This window comes from Sceloporus occidentalis, unplaced genomic scaffold (genome assembly GCF_023333645.1).
Source record: "Sceloporus occidentalis isolate IW3139 unplaced genomic scaffold, rSceOcc1.0.p SCAF_221, whole genome shotgun sequence".
Taxonomy (NCBI): Eukaryota; Metazoa; Chordata; class Lepidosauria; order Squamata; family Phrynosomatidae; genus Sceloporus; species Sceloporus occidentalis.
Genome location: NW_028317201.1, coordinates 1,242,237 through 1,257,897, shown reverse-complemented (window position 1 = coordinate 1,257,897; position 15,661 = coordinate 1,242,237). Strand labels below are relative to the sequence as shown.

At 45.7% G+C, this 15,661-nt stretch overlaps 1 protein-coding gene across 1 annotated transcript in view; it reads right to left on the bottom strand.

Annotated features, from left to right (window-relative positions):
* Positions 1–15,661, bottom strand: part of LOC149277043 (regulatory-associated protein of mTOR-like) — a 90,256-nt gene that overhangs the window by 38,325 nt on the left and 36,270 nt on the right. The window lies entirely within an intron of this gene.

Genomic DNA, 15,661 nt, shown 5'->3' with positions numbered 1-15,661 from the left:
GTGGGACTAACTAAAGAAAGAACGACGATGATGATGATGATGATGATACCATAGGATTACCTCCAAGCTGCCCCGATACCTAGAGTTCTGTAGAGTCGAGTACTCGAGTCATGAGATAACTATTTTCATACTTCTGACTTCCTAGCGTTGACCTGGCCATATCATATAGATCTCCACGAGGCTTTTGGCTGCATAAGGATCATGAGATATGACGCTCACCTTAATATGTTCCCATGTTCCGAGGCGTATATGCCCGGCTGAGCATACTGCTTCGTTTAACAGGCAAGCTATCCAGAAAGCTTCATTTAATCTATTCCCGTTTGAAAACGCTGGCACAAGCTGCCTGCAACACGAAGGCTATAAAGACATACATATTTATAATCCAATCAATGTCACAACGCAACTTTTTATAACGCTGCTTCTGCGAATATTGGTTTTGCCCCAACAAAGAACTAGACTTCCTACCAAAGCAATAAAAGGGAACATTGCAAGCTCTCTAAGCAAACACAATAACTCCATTAAACTTAATTATGTTTGTTCTACATAATTTTCTCCCCCACTTTACATTCAGTTTACGGCAGCAGTCACCGCGTCGGAAGAGATGTTTATTCTACGAAGCGCGGCTCTTGCACTCTATGTCCGACACGGATACAGGGAAAACAATTCATAGGATTACCGCAGGTCCGGATCTGACCAGGAACCTGTAATGTGGCATAACCACCATCTCTTCCCGCTGCTAATGTCTCTAGCGATACAGCCCCGCATCCTGCTTGCATTACATAGAAACATAGACTTTGACGTGAGATCCGACCTGTACCGTAAAGACTCGTGGGTCGTGAGTCTCGCCATAGATTCAGTAGATCCTATCCCATGCATGTTCTACTTATCTACCACCCCTTAGTAAATAATAACTTCCTTACATTACATGTACCATTCCCTGCTGTGTACAATCATACAATGTGTGCTTTCCCTTTAAATCAAGTCAAGCTAGGTATACCATACGGTGCAAATCAAGGAAGCCGAGACCGGACACCTGTCACAGAAGCGACTCACGGCAAGAGTCATTATGGACACCTTCAACGGGAAAGCAGAGAGGACAGCTAAGCGAGTAATGAGCCATGGGGAGTGCGTGTAATAAGTCACACACCCCGGGTTCGGACTTATTAACTGTCACGTTTAACTTAGACAGCTGTCCTCAGATTGCCGCTGCATTCAGAAGAAGACCGTGCCCTAGCATTCCCAGGTTTTACACCATCAACGCGCCCTGTTCCCAGTGAAGAAGACGAGGGGAAACACTAAATGTGGAAACAAAGAATCGTTTTGCTAAATACTGTTTACTGTTTAACAAAAGCTTACGAGCGCAGAAAAGAGTTAAAAACATACGCGCTTCTATACACTAAACACGAATATACGCATTTTACTTCTTTAAGGGCATTCTTGTCATTTTTCATGACAGGCATAACCTTATGGTTTAATGTGCGCGGCCTAATGTACCGCAGCGTTATTCTTTTGCTGAATATTTATAGGTGGCCACACAGGACGGTCTGAATATGTATGGTAAGAGAAGGGGTTTAATAAGTGCGCTATCACCACATGATGATAGTAATTTAAGTAAATATAGAATTTTTTTTTCAAAAATAATAAAAAAAAAAGGGAGAACTTAACTGGGGGGGGGGTAAGACCTTGAAGAATGTCTGTGGATAATCTTCCCAGTTGTGGTCTCAGTGTCCAGGTGTAGAATGGGACAGGGTCAGTGTAACATATAAAGTATTTAATAGTAAATAATAGTACCTTACATTAAAATAAGGAAAAAATAGAATGGTCAAGAGTTTGGCAGCTGCAGTTTCATGTTGATAAATGTAAAATAATGCACTTGGGAAATAAAAATTCCAAGGCAGAACACAGTATTGCGGACGCTGTCCTCTCAGTGACAACAGAAGAGAGGGGGCAATTATTTCTGAAGACTTTAAGGTAAGCAGGCAATGCAATAAAGCATTTGAAAGACAAGCAGGGTGCTGGGGCGTATAGCAAGAGGCGTTAGTAGCAGGAAGAGGGAAGTTTCTTGCGGTTTCTATACACATTATTGTAACGTTTAAGTCGCAGCGGCCCATTTATGTTCCCTTGGTTCAACGGCAGATACCTGCGTGATCGCCGAGGGCCGTGTAATGTGTGATTGTCCTCGTCATGGCATTTAGTGTTTCATTAAACGTCTCCTTTCTTGTGGCTGAATCCCTTTAGTGTTACTTTCTCATTAATCAGTAATTGAACGCTGTCTGTGAAATCACTAATTAGACTGACAGCGGTGAAGACATGACCCGAATGGATGGACTCTCGCGGCGTGAAAACCGTTTGGTCTCTGTCATATCACTATAAAGAGACATCTGACGACGACAAGAGCGCTCCAAAATTAGAATCGGAGTCTAAACCATGAAAGAGATGACAAGGCTCATGTTTCTTATCACCTGAAAAAGATGCTAAAGTAAATCAATATAGCATCACAATGTCCCTGCGGGGTAGCATTTCCATATTCTATACATTTTATATGGGGAGTCAAACTCCAGACCTTGGGGACAGGAGCCTGAGTTGTTCCGGATATTTCTGCTTGAGCACAGGTGGTTCTATCTCAATTACTGAAATGCTTTCACGTTTTTTTTTTTATGTAAAACTACCTGGAGCTCGTTATTATGGAATTCCAACCAGTAAACCGGTTTTGGAGATACATGGGTCTGTGACCGCAACGTGTTATAACTAGAGCATCTAATCACTCCCCCCCCTCTCCTTCCTCATCCGTGCCAAACGCCCCTGATCGGGCAGATCTGATCATAGTTTGTGAGCCACGTACTTCCAACGTTTTCCCTAGAAATTCGTACATGTGGAACTGACTAATGGATGCCATCAATCCCTTAACATACTGGTCCTCGACGCCCAAAGCTTCAGGTATGTTCACCTAACTTGCTGGCACCAAAGAGGTTAAAGAAACTTAATAATATGGACAGAAAAAACTGGGGCAAAACAAGAATATTGATGAGCCTGCCGGGACAGGGTCATCTCCACGTACCTGGGAGCTCTCTGGGTATGACAAGGAGTCTCGGGGTTGACCTGGGTCTCCTGGTCAGTCCTTATTTCTCCGGGCAAGGGAAGTGCCATTTGGTCACGCCCACTCCCAGAACCCTTCCCAGTTTCCTCCCACTAGCCCCACCCCACATACAGCTTCACAAAGCCCAAAAGAGGAAGAGCTCATCTGCCTTTGGGGCAGGTAGCCCTGTTTATTGCTCATGCTTAAGCCTGTCTGTGCCGCATACGAACACAATATAACCTCATAATATCCACATCTTGGCTACGAGATGAACCGTGAAACACTAAACTCATAAAATCAATCCAAAATTTATATATATTAAAAAAACAAAATGAAGATGTATTGTTCCCACGATAATCCCTCTACATCACTTTATTGCTACCTGTTTGGTTTTGTTTTGTTTTTTTACACCATTTGTATTTTTTAAGGTCCTAAAGAAAAAAAAAGAAAAACATTTAAAGCTGCCAAAAGGGAGACAATAAAAAGAAAAAAAAATGTAAAATTTTTTTTTTGGAATAACTGCTGTAAACCACTGAAATATATTAATAAAACCTGATTAATAATTTAAAATTCTTTAACACAACGTAGACAGTTCTTGCTGCTCTACTGATTAAAGTAATTATTTTTTATTTCATTATTTACTTTTGGGTGAAGTGACAGGAAACGTTTAATTACAACACAGATTATAAATGCAAACGTTTATTATTTTTTTTTCTCCCCAGCCTCTAATTTGTCTCTGAAGTTGAGAGAAGGCTGCGGTTATAAAGCTGCTCACAGGTGTCTATTTCCAAAGCCGTAGATCGTGGCCAACGGAGTCACAATTTAGATTGCTAGCTCCGAGGGAGAGAATATTAAACCGGCCGGATACTTTGTATCGCTTTATTCTTAATAATTTCCGATAAACTGAGACCCAGCATCGGAGATTATTTATGCGTTAGGCGAGAGGGTGAATAACAGCGTTGGCGTCAGATTCATGTCTATTTTCTTTTAATCTGACGGCTCGGAGATGCATAGAAAACTTTTTGTAACTAAGTGTGGTTACGTTGTGTATCAAGAGCTGCAATCACAAAGGACGGGGAAAGGCATGCTCGGGGGGGGGGAGGGTTAATTCAGCATCCCGAGGGGATGTTTTCCGCCGTCACGGTTTATTTATAGCACGTTGGTATCGTTTGGAGGCCGGCTGGCGGAGGCCCGGCAGAGCCGACGCATTGTGTGTCCCTTAGCGGGTGGGCATCCCCCCAAGCTAAATGCACAACTTGGCAGCGGATGGCAGAGGCTGGGTACTCCACGCCACTCTATGTAATAAGCGCATCGATTGATTATAAATAACCCGGGTGCGCAGCGCTTCAAACACCATATTATCCAGCACTCGGGCTTCAAAAACAAACAAGGAGGAGAACAAGGAGAGGGATCTGCATTAAACGGACCAACCTGCATACCCTGGAAAGCCCTAGGGGTTCTACCCCTGTATCAGGGCAAACAATGTAGCCAACTCCTTCATATTTTATTCTAATCTATCGGAGCATCCCAGTTGGTAATTTTTTTTTTTTATTGGCATGTCACATCTGAATCCCTGCTTGAATACAGGTGACTATTGAGAATAACCTTCCCGCCTGACAGGTTATTAGAGCCATTTGGATGCCGCCGTTATTAAATCGCATCGCTAAACAAATTGAATTCTTAAAGTTTGATGTCAAGCCGCGGGGACTTGTCGGTGTCGTACCTGAAGAGCGCTGCGGGGATGTTCTGCCCTTACAACTCACGGGACCGTCATCAACCAAACACGCGTGACCCGCGATTGCAGAAGACGCGCTTCACGTAATTAGGCTCGGAGACAAGCGTTTCCTGCAGAATGTCACGGCGGGGATCCAATTACCTGCACGGAGCCGCTCGTCGCAGGCAGATTACTGGCGTTTTAGTCCGCTGTAATGCGGTAACGAGCAGCGCGCGAGCGGCCGCGTTTACTTCACAAGGGCAGCGATTAACGCGTCTGAACGTCACGGTGGTCTCGGAATCCCAGAGAATACATGCGGAGGGCGCCGGTCCCTCCATAAAAGATGAGACCATCAATCCAAATTAATAAAGCCACGCATTTATTCTAAGGTGATCCATTCAAACATTTAACATTGTCCCGCCGGTTTTAGTTGTAAAACAGATTTTTGGAGGATGTTCGGATCCTTGTTTTATCTTTTCTATATAAAGCTCGCACCCTGTCTTAGTCTGATGGATGAAACTAACATATTTTCTTAGTGGGCTACAAGAACCCCCCGTGGAGTCACGTTTGGCTGGGAAGATCTAGAATTTAGGAGCCAGCGTGTTTTTTTTTTTATGTGATAAACCCAAAGAGGACACGCGAAGATCCCACGGATAACATCTGCCGAGTCGACACTTCTTTTGTTCAGATATCGCATGATAACACGATAATCGGAGTTATCCTCGGGTCTCCACTCAACCTAACCTTAAGGCAAACCGTATCCCCTTAAATGTCACAGCGAGGGCGACGCCGACATATACAGCGGTGGGGGCAGTTATGGAGTTCATTTTTGCTTTATGAGACCCCCGCGTCGTTTACCGGAGGCAGCGCGGCTTCCGCTGGAATTCTGAAGCTAAACCCGAAGGATTTCCTCGTTAATAAAAGTTCACATCACATGCACCCCTATGACGGGAGGCTCAGAAATAGAGGCTCCATAGGAGCTGTAAAAACCCTAATGCGGTGAGCAGAGCTCCCTGGAGCCACCCAGCAAACATGATTAATAAGAATGGTAAAATACCGCATAATTCCCCCAATGCTGGGACACAAAATGCGATTTAATCTCACCTTTATTGCTCAGACTTGCCGTGCTCTCAATCACAACTCCCATCTCGCTCCGAACACACCGTGCGCTCCCCATCTCTACCCGGGAAGGAGGGGGCAAACAAAAACGAGCAAGAAAAAGTGGCATTTTAACCATTTCAGTGTCAGAAGCTAGGTGAACCCGCCTGGCAGCAAAAAGGGGAACGGGGACCCTATTCAAAATAATCCCTGAAGAAATAGCGTCATCTTATTTGTCTCCATTGAAAATATATTACAAAAAATGTTATGTCCCACTAGGGCCTTTGGAACAAAACATCCTGTATTCGCCTTAAAAAAAAAAAAAAATAATAATAATAAAAAGTATGGAAAACTTTGACATCTGCCCCTAAAACGTGTTGGAAATATACTATAGTAGAAACATCTGGGTTTTTGTCATCATCCTGTAAACAGGATTAACAAAAACGCACAAACGGAACACAACATTTTAATATAATTATTTATATCGGGAACATTATGTTGCTGAAATAAACTGACAAACCAAGGAGAATTTATAAAGGATTATACTGGAACAGCGTTCTACATGTTGGGCAGTCACCATGGCAACTAATAAAGTGACCCTCCTTCTTGATCAACACATAGCCCTTTGCACCAAATGTATTTAAAAAAAAAATTAAAAGTCTTTATTTTTACACAATTCACTTGCTTTTAAGATACGACTACTTCGTCTAACGACTACCAACAGAGTCCCCAACGCTCTTCTCGTACATGTAGCTCTTCCAATGAAATCAACAGAAATAGACAACCGAAGGGTATCGCTGTCCCAACTCCCATTGATTTCCCTGGGTCTGTAACAGCAGGAAGTGTACTTAAGCAGGAAGTGTACTTAAGCAGGAAGTGTACTTAAGCAGGAAGTGTACTTAAGCAGGAAGTGTACTTAAGCAGGAAGTGTACTTAGGTACACTTCCTGCTTTCAACAGAGCTGAGCAGTAAATGTATGGAAAAAGTCTTATTTTCTAGGTCACCAAAAAAAGAATTTTTTGCATCAATTTCCATGAAGTAATACGTGCAAAGCAGACTCCAATATCCAGTTTATTGAGTGGGGCCGCAGCGTTGGGGACCTGATTTTGTCATTCTCTGTTCCACAAAAAACAGAGGTTTAGAATCTTCCATGTTTCCTCCGTCACGTAGCAGAGAGAGGAGTTAAAAACCCTGATCCGATGATTTGGAAGCAATAACAGCCCGCTCACGGGGGCAAAATGCCAGCTCTATGCACAATGCTGAAGATCTGATACCAGAGTGCAAACCGAGGAGATGCCCGTTCCTGAATGCGATCCAAATCATTCTAACTACGGACAGAGCCTAGAGTTACCGCTAAGCGTTCAGCAGAGATGGCGCTAGGATCAGCTCAACATACAAAAACAGAAGAAAGAAAGAAAACGAGCCAAGGGTTCTATCTGGTTATTACGGGGTAACGCTCTCTAAAGCAGATCTGTCACTTATAACAAAACATTATTCAGGTCGGTACAAGAAACCTCCAACACCTAACACATCTGGCACGTATACCACGGGAGCAGCCATCCATACCTCCTGCTCCATGGTCACATGATGTCATTTCTCACCTGTGGTTAAGTTACTGAGTGGGGCGAGGATAAAATTCCACTACCAAAAAATGAATCTTGAGTTTTGGTGCAGATTTACTTAAATCAATAATATTAATAAATAATAATAAACGCAGTCAGCAGGGGACTTAAATACAGCTCCTTGAGCTGTTATTGGACTATCACTCCCATGAATCTTATAGTTCATCGGGTGCAGGCTAGCGCGCCGCTGCTGGCGGAGAACGTTGTACGTTATTGGCTCCATCGATCCTCTTGCAGAAAGTTGGCGATGATGGACCGAGGAACACGGCTAGAGACTTAATCAGGTGGTTAACCCTCAAACTGCAGGCTAAGACAGATTTATGAATAGGCAATACGTATGTAAAATGAACTACGAGACCTCAAGTATGCAACTCTCATCACTCCCAGCCATGTGGGTAGGAACACACCGCTTAGCCGCGTTGGGCACAGTTCAATTTAAACCGGTTTCTGTAAGAGATGAACGGCCAGAGGCTCCCTTGTCGGCGGACTCCGCATGTTCACAGCCCTTGGTGTAAAGTGTCATTTTCTTTGCTGAAATTGCAATCTCTCCTCCTCTGTATTTCAGGATGATTGCGCGTCGTCCGCCGGGCCCCTCGGGTGAAATGTTTCTCCGCGCCGATCACGGAGAGAAATTCTGCTGTAAATAACCCAGCTTTGACCCCCCCCCACCCCGTAACGAAAACCCTGTGCCGGATTTTTTTAAAACCCTTTTTTCTGCTCAAAACATATCCGACGTCACCAAAACTGAGCACAGGGCGTACCGTACTGCCTACGCAACTCCCAGTACAGACAGCCGGTTAAAGGGTGACTAGGGATGATAGGACTAGTCCAGCAAGGACTGTGACCGGAACAGGTGGACTTATTTGGGGCGGAAAACCTGCAGCGATTTCCCTACTGAAGTTTATCTGGTTCCAGGACTACGTGCGCGACACGACCCGTCCGGTCCGTACCCGCAGAGACCTGGCGCTGCTTCCTTTAACAGGATTTGCCCCTTGGCTGAAGATCGCCTTCCCATAATGCAGTGCGGGTCACCAGGGATTTTTTTTTTCATTAAAACGATTTTGAAAGTTTACATTTTTGTTTCAATGCCAGATAATCGGCTCTCTACCAGAGAACGATGGGCAGATGGTCACAACACATTCGGTGACACATATATGCTTCTCGATGTGCCCTCCTTCTTCACGGCACACATCTGTCCTGGTTCATCAGAATGAAGTTTTTGGGGGGTTTGCAGTATATTATATTTATATATATATATATATTAAAACACAGGAATGAGGAAACTGCAGGAAAATCCAAAGGCAGCAAAAGAACTCCCTATTCTCTTAGGGGGTCTCCTGTTCAGACGTGGATTCAGTCACAACGTTCTCTGTTCTCTTTATATTCTGGAGCGTCTGCTAAATCTTCCCAGCGCTTTAAAAGCTCTGTACTAATATCGAGAGCGGAGAATCGATACTCCCCGCGCCGCATCCGAACTGTCACAGCGAGGGCGAGGGGGGCCGGGGGAAGGAGACTCTTAGGTAATAGGTGACCCAGTAATTAGGTCTGCGCTCAGCCAGCTTTCATGGCCCTCTCCATAGGCTGTCACGCTGCTCTCCCTTTGATGTGCTGCGGACACTTCAGCGCTTAATTAAACAAGGGAAGACTCTTTACGGAGCGTCGTAGCACCGACAGCGCCCGACCGCACAGAGCCAGGAAAAACAGAAGCCGGGTGACAGATCTCAAACCGGCAGCGATGACACCAGCGAGACTGGCCACAAAGGGCAAGGGCCATCACGAAGCTGGAAGCACACCTGGGAGGCTGCCACGTGTTCTTCACGGCTGCTGGTGGAACGTATCACCAGCTCCTTGCTTGGAACAGAGCGAACGCGTATTACCTATGGTCACTTTTTATAAATATCAGTAACACGAACTGTGAAAATACTCGCTAGAAACGCATACCGCGTAGATACAATGTTACAATTCCCAACGCCAACGGACAGGCACCATTATCTCCAAACTAAGAGTAAGAGCGCCATTACGCCCACAGACGGGGCAAATACACCATAATTCCCCCAACGTGGAGCATTATCTGATTCGGTAAGAGTACCCCTATCCAAAGGAGAGAGTTCGCAGGCGCCATTATTCCCATGGAAGGAACCCCTAATACCCTTCGATCTGTTACCCTGCCATAGAACGGCAACAATCGAGTCTGACCCAGCAACGGGAGACCTCGCTCTGTGAGCGCTTACACCAAGACCAGGGGGCAAGGTGCCACAGAGTCCCATTGCCCTTAAACTGTGGCCCCCGATGTTTACAACATTAACCTCATCGGTACTGGATTTCTGTTATAACGGCCAAAATCTGCTTTTCTTTCAAAAAACAAGAACATTTCTAGGTGACCCCAACCTTTTGTGTATCCCATGAAATACTCATCCAACGCGTGGAATCTCTGCTATAGACCAGAAAATCTCGAAGCCACATTTGCCCCCGTTTTGCTTCCTATCGCCCCCACCCTTAGGAAAACCTGTATTTCTAGTAGTCTCACCCGCGTGGTTATCCCAGGTTCAGCTCTGCCAAGCATAGACGTGTTTAATTTCATTACCGTCATGTAAACGAGACTCGTAATTGGTATAATACACGAACGCGGCCGTCGGTACGGATTCCTTTGTGTCATCTTGCGAGGGGAACCTCGGTGCTGCTAACTGCACCTCCCGTGTAGACAGCGATGGTAAAGGGTTTCCACCGAAAAGGTTTTACCTTCCCGTAACTTCTACAAACCACACACTTACGGCCAAACTTTATTAATAATGGGGGGGTAATTATCAGGTTACACACGTTAAAGTCCATCGAATAGGGCTGGAGTGTACCTTAAACGCCAAGCTTAGACAATAGCTGCCTTAACATGGTGTTGACCGTAAGCTCGTTGAGCAGAGCTCTCCTTAACCCAGGTTTCTGTAATTCTAATTTATATATAATATAATTATTACCGTATTTGCTCGATTATAAGACGAGGTTTTTTTCAGAGCAAATGCTCTGAAAAATACCCCTCGTCTTCTAATCGGGGTCGTCTTCTAATCAGACCTCAAATAGAGTCTGATTAGGAGACTAAGATCCAGATCCCCCGCACCGCTGCAGGGGACCTGGATCCTCCTGTCTCACCCCCCCCCCCATCATACACACTTACCGGTGCTTCCTGCTGTATTGCCGGGGCAGCGGGTTGACGTCTACGCGATCCGCGTAGACAACGTCCGCTGCAGCCGGAAGGAGGTGTGGCTAGCAGCGGGGGTTGTCTGCGTCCGTCGCGTAGACCTTCCCCGACTGTCAGAGATCTCTGATCTCTGACAGCCGGGGAAAGTATACGCGACGGACGCATACAAACCCCCGCTGCCAACTCCACCTCCTTCCGGCTGCAGCAGAAGGCGACGTCAACCCGCTGCCCCGGCTGGAAGCACCGGTAAGAGAGGGCTGAGAGGGGAGAGAGGGGAGAGAGGAGAGGGGAGGGGGGGAGAGAGTGTGTGTGTGTGTGTTAGTTAAATGGGGGCATAGGGCATTTCTGGAGTGGCGTTAAGGGGGCATTTAATAGAGCACTCTGCCTCCTGAAATGCCTTATACCTCCCTATATGCCACTCTGCCCCATAATATGCCTTTTAACCCCCTAAATGCCAGAGTGGCATATAGGGGTATAAGGCATTTCTGGAGGCAGAGTGCTCTATACAATGCCTTTTAACTCCCTTAATGCCACTCTGCCTCCTGAAATGCCTTATACCTCCCTATATGCCACTCTGCCCCATAATATGCATTTTAACCCCCTAAATGCCAGAATGGGATATAGGGGTATAAGGCATTTCTGGAGGCAGAGTGGCATATAGGGGGTCAAAAGGCATACCATGGGGCACAGTGGCATATAGAGGGTTAAAAGGCATATCATGGGCCACAGTGCCATATTGGTGTGGCAAGCCTGGGGGCAGATGTGCGTAACTGGGGGACAGGCTGGAAAATACAAGAAATAAAAACAAAAAAAATATTTTTCTCAATCATAGCTTTTATTAAAAAAAATAGTTTACATGAATTAACATTTACTGGTAAAACTTTTTTCCTTTAGGGTCGTCTTATATTCAGGCTTTTTCTTTTTTCCTAAGTTAATATTCAGATTTTGGGGGGTCGTCTTATAATCAGGGTCGTCTTATAATCGAGCAAATACGGTACTTGTCATGTCTGGGTTACCCATTGTACAGCGCTGCGGAATACGATGGCGCTATATAAAACAATACATAAATAATAAAGCTACATCTCGTATAAAGGATGCAGGTAGCCGCTTCAATCAGACGTCCCTGTTTATGCCGCTGCGAACCCAACACTCCGTTTTACGACCCATAATGAGCTGCCGGGGTCGTAAATAAACCCTCGGTAAAGGTCGGGGAATGAAATAACTGACCAACTAAATAAATAAAGGGGAAAAGATTGCAACGGAGTAATCTCATGCAAATTTAATGAACGTTTTGAGATGCTGTAGAGGGCAGGGGGGCTTTGAGTTATGGCATCGGAGAAAAGCGGCCAGGAAACCGGAGCCTCTGGCTACCGAGACTCATTTACAGTTTGTCACCGATGTACAAACATAACTAATCACAGCAATACATACAAGGAGGGGAGAAGGAGGAGGGAAAAGAAAATGAAAGGGGAGAGGAAAATGTGGTGCATGCTAAGGGTGGAAGGTGGGCGAGATCAACGGAACGAAAAAGAAATACGATGATTATGAGGATCGCCTGCAAAAACCTAAAAAGGCGAAGGTAGTAACAAGCAGGAGAGAAGCTTCCATCACATAACAGAAGTTCGGCGGCACGCTAGATGGGCCGTTACTTTACTTTAGTAAGCGAGCAGGGCTTGACATGACTCCTCATTCAAAAGCTCATCTTTATTCACCATAGAGAGGACCGGCCACGTCTGCGATAAAACCATTAGTGAATCCAGCTGTGAGGACCACTCGTGCCATTCCTTTCTTATTTTATGTACAGTTTAAGGGGTTCCGTTGGACCAACCTTTAGTGCCTATAAAAGCACACCGGGGGCGCTTCACGCTTATTTGATTTACATATCTTATATTAAGTCAGAAGCGTTTGCCTTGAACTTCTGCCCACAGCCCACGTGGCTCATCTGACTTCTGTCACCATGTCCAAAGCAAGCGCTTCGTACTTCTGTAACACTGATGCGGAAGAAGCCCTCACGCTCTCCATCATAGATTTGGAAAAGTAGGCTTCCCGGATCGTGACACGATTAAATATTTCGGGAGTGTGCGTATGGGCATACGGTCAATGGGTCATCATCCTCATCAGGGGTTAGGGCTGTCACATCATGGGACCTTCTGCCGCCATGGAGCGCTCATCTTCACCTCTCTTCCGAGTTTGACCGTTGGGCATCTGGAGCGCTGATTGGGACGGCCGACACATGAGCATGGATGTCGGGACTGATGCAGCCACGCAAGGGACACATCTAGACTAAACGATTCCGCCAGCAGCGACTCTCATCAGATACACGCTAAGCCTACCGATTCTCCGGTCGGCGGCACAGCCAAGTACACCGGGAACACACCGCCAACACGCCGTGATTGTGCTTCGCAAAGTTGCCATAAAACCATAACCATGGCAACTGAAATATTAAAATCAAAATTTCTATCCAAGAGCACCGCCTCGACACACAATGCCCCAGGTTTGATGTATTGTACTTCGTAACTACATTGATACGAACGAAGACTTATAAAGAAACAATGCAGCAATACTTGTGCCCCTGGGTTCAAGAACTTGTAAAGAAAATATAGAAAAACACCGGAATTGTAACAAAAAGGAGCATTTTTTTTTTTTTTTTGCAACAGCACAATCTGCGTAAAAGAAAGCCATGTGCATCGGCTGAATCAATGGTCGCTGCACTCGATAAAACTTTCATCTGGACACTTCTTACCGGGAACCAGAATTCCACCTGACTGCAGCATTTTGCAGATTAGGGGAGGAAAAAAAGCCGATCCGTTGTCTTTACCCCGCCGCCCCCCCCCCCCCCCCTGTATTGTATTCCCACACCTCTCACGCACACCTCCCTGCAGCAATACAGATTTATGAAGCTGCGCAGTCGAAACAAAGCAGATTTCTAAAGGTAATTGAGGTAAAAGAGCCGAGAGACGGAAATCTGTTGAAAGGATAGCCGTGCAAACAACAGAAAAGGATATTTGTTTGTTTGTTTGTTGCATTGACCTATTGCTCACAATAGAGTAGAACTTTAGATGTGATATGACAAGGCGCCCTTCTCATATGACATGGCAACCACTCAAGGGTGACGAAGACACTCTGGCACTGACATGGTTAAGGGGAGGCGATGCTGTCTGCCGGGGGTCTATGCGAGCCGTCGGACTTTAGTGATACCCGTTTAGGGGATAAGCCCTTGCTAAAGCAAATCTCTTGAACTGGCTACGGTTGCGTTTTGGTCATCTCGTGGACCCGCTCCTCCCGTCCCGGTTTTAGGTCCCGGTTACTCTACAACCTATTAACAGCGACTTTACATATTTCTATTTAAACATTAATGTATTTTATTAAAACAACTTCGTTTATCAACCCATAAAGCTGTTTCTATAGATATTATAGTGATTTTTAGGGCTGTAGAACCCTGCGATACCCTCATACCCAGCAAAGAGCTCCTACAAAAGAGGGGCATCTGGGGAGAAAACAAAATTAGGGCTACTTGAAAGGTGGCAAGACAGCCCTTTTTTATGTTTGGCTGAGCAGTGAACCCCCTTCTACAGCGGATCCTGACCCGGGATCGGATGATCCTTAATGTTGTTTAAGAAGGGGAACTGGTGCAGAAGGCGGTTGATCACTGGAGCGGAGGGCATGACGAAACCAATGATAAAGCGACGGCGGTCTCTTTGACAAAACACTTGCACGTAGCGTCAATATATCACCCTGCCTCACGAAGCCCGCAGGGCCGGCATTAAGCTTAGAGCAGCGGCACAGTCATCTTAGGAGACTAAAACATAATTCTGCGGATTTAGACAAATTTACGCAGTCGAAACCCCGCTAGTTTTAAGATAATGACGCATTGGAAACATTCGAGTCCCCAGCAAAACAACCACGCAGAGCAAGAGAGCGCAGCGATGTCGTCGATGCCGGCACGGGAGAATATTCTGCAGTGTTCCGCGTGATCAGAAGCGTGGCTTGATTTATTGAAGCTGCTACAGCGCTGACTGCTTTCCCTATTGTCCGGCTCAATAGAACAGATCCATTAAATACCCAACAGCCATATCCATCGTTGTCTATTGCTAAGCAACCACTCACACACCACTTCTTCCAAAGGGCGGTTTATTGTTTGTTAGTGAATGGCGTCTGGCGCTCGCGTCTTTACTTTGCAATACTCTGCCGAAGCGTCCGTCTTCATCATAGCGTCCAAGGATTTTAAGGTTAGAGCGCCCTCTGTCTCCCCTCTCCTCCCTACGCCGGTTCTAGCGGCGTCTTCTTTGGCACAGATGCCAACCGCCTGTCTAAGTAATAACGTGAAGATGTGGCCGGGAGATCTCAATAATGCAAGCATTGTTTTACGGCGGACTGCACATCAACTTCAGTTTATTGCTGCAGAAAGACTCGAGAGCCCTACGGAGTGCCATAAACCGGAACGTGTCTCGCTTCGCAAACGCTGCCCCCTTCCAGACAGACTCCGGTCTCACAGACACTCATAAGAGGGCCTCGCGCTTTAACTCCCCACTGCCCCGGGCAAAGAAACGCTAAGCCATCAGATAAACAATTCGGTGTCGTGGGAATAAGAGACCGCCGCATGAAGCCAGTCGGAAGGATTCCAAATAAGTTTACAAATCCTAGTAAGATGGGTTCTAAACAGAATACAGACCTCCTTGGAAATCATGCCGGCAGGAACTCTTTACGGCAGCTGCGTATAGTGACGAGTGTCACACCGACCTTTCTTCCATCGGGGACCCGCATTTAATGCCCCAGGCCAATGTCTTTTCAAAGTGTTTTATTAAATATATTTACTGAAATGAATAAACATCAAAGACTTTCTTGCAATCCCTGGGGTTTGGTTACTCTGCTAGGATTAGCCGACAATGAAAACCCTGCGCAAGTTTTTAATATCCTATGGTTATAAAGAAAACAGCACTTTAGATTTTGATAGAAACTTT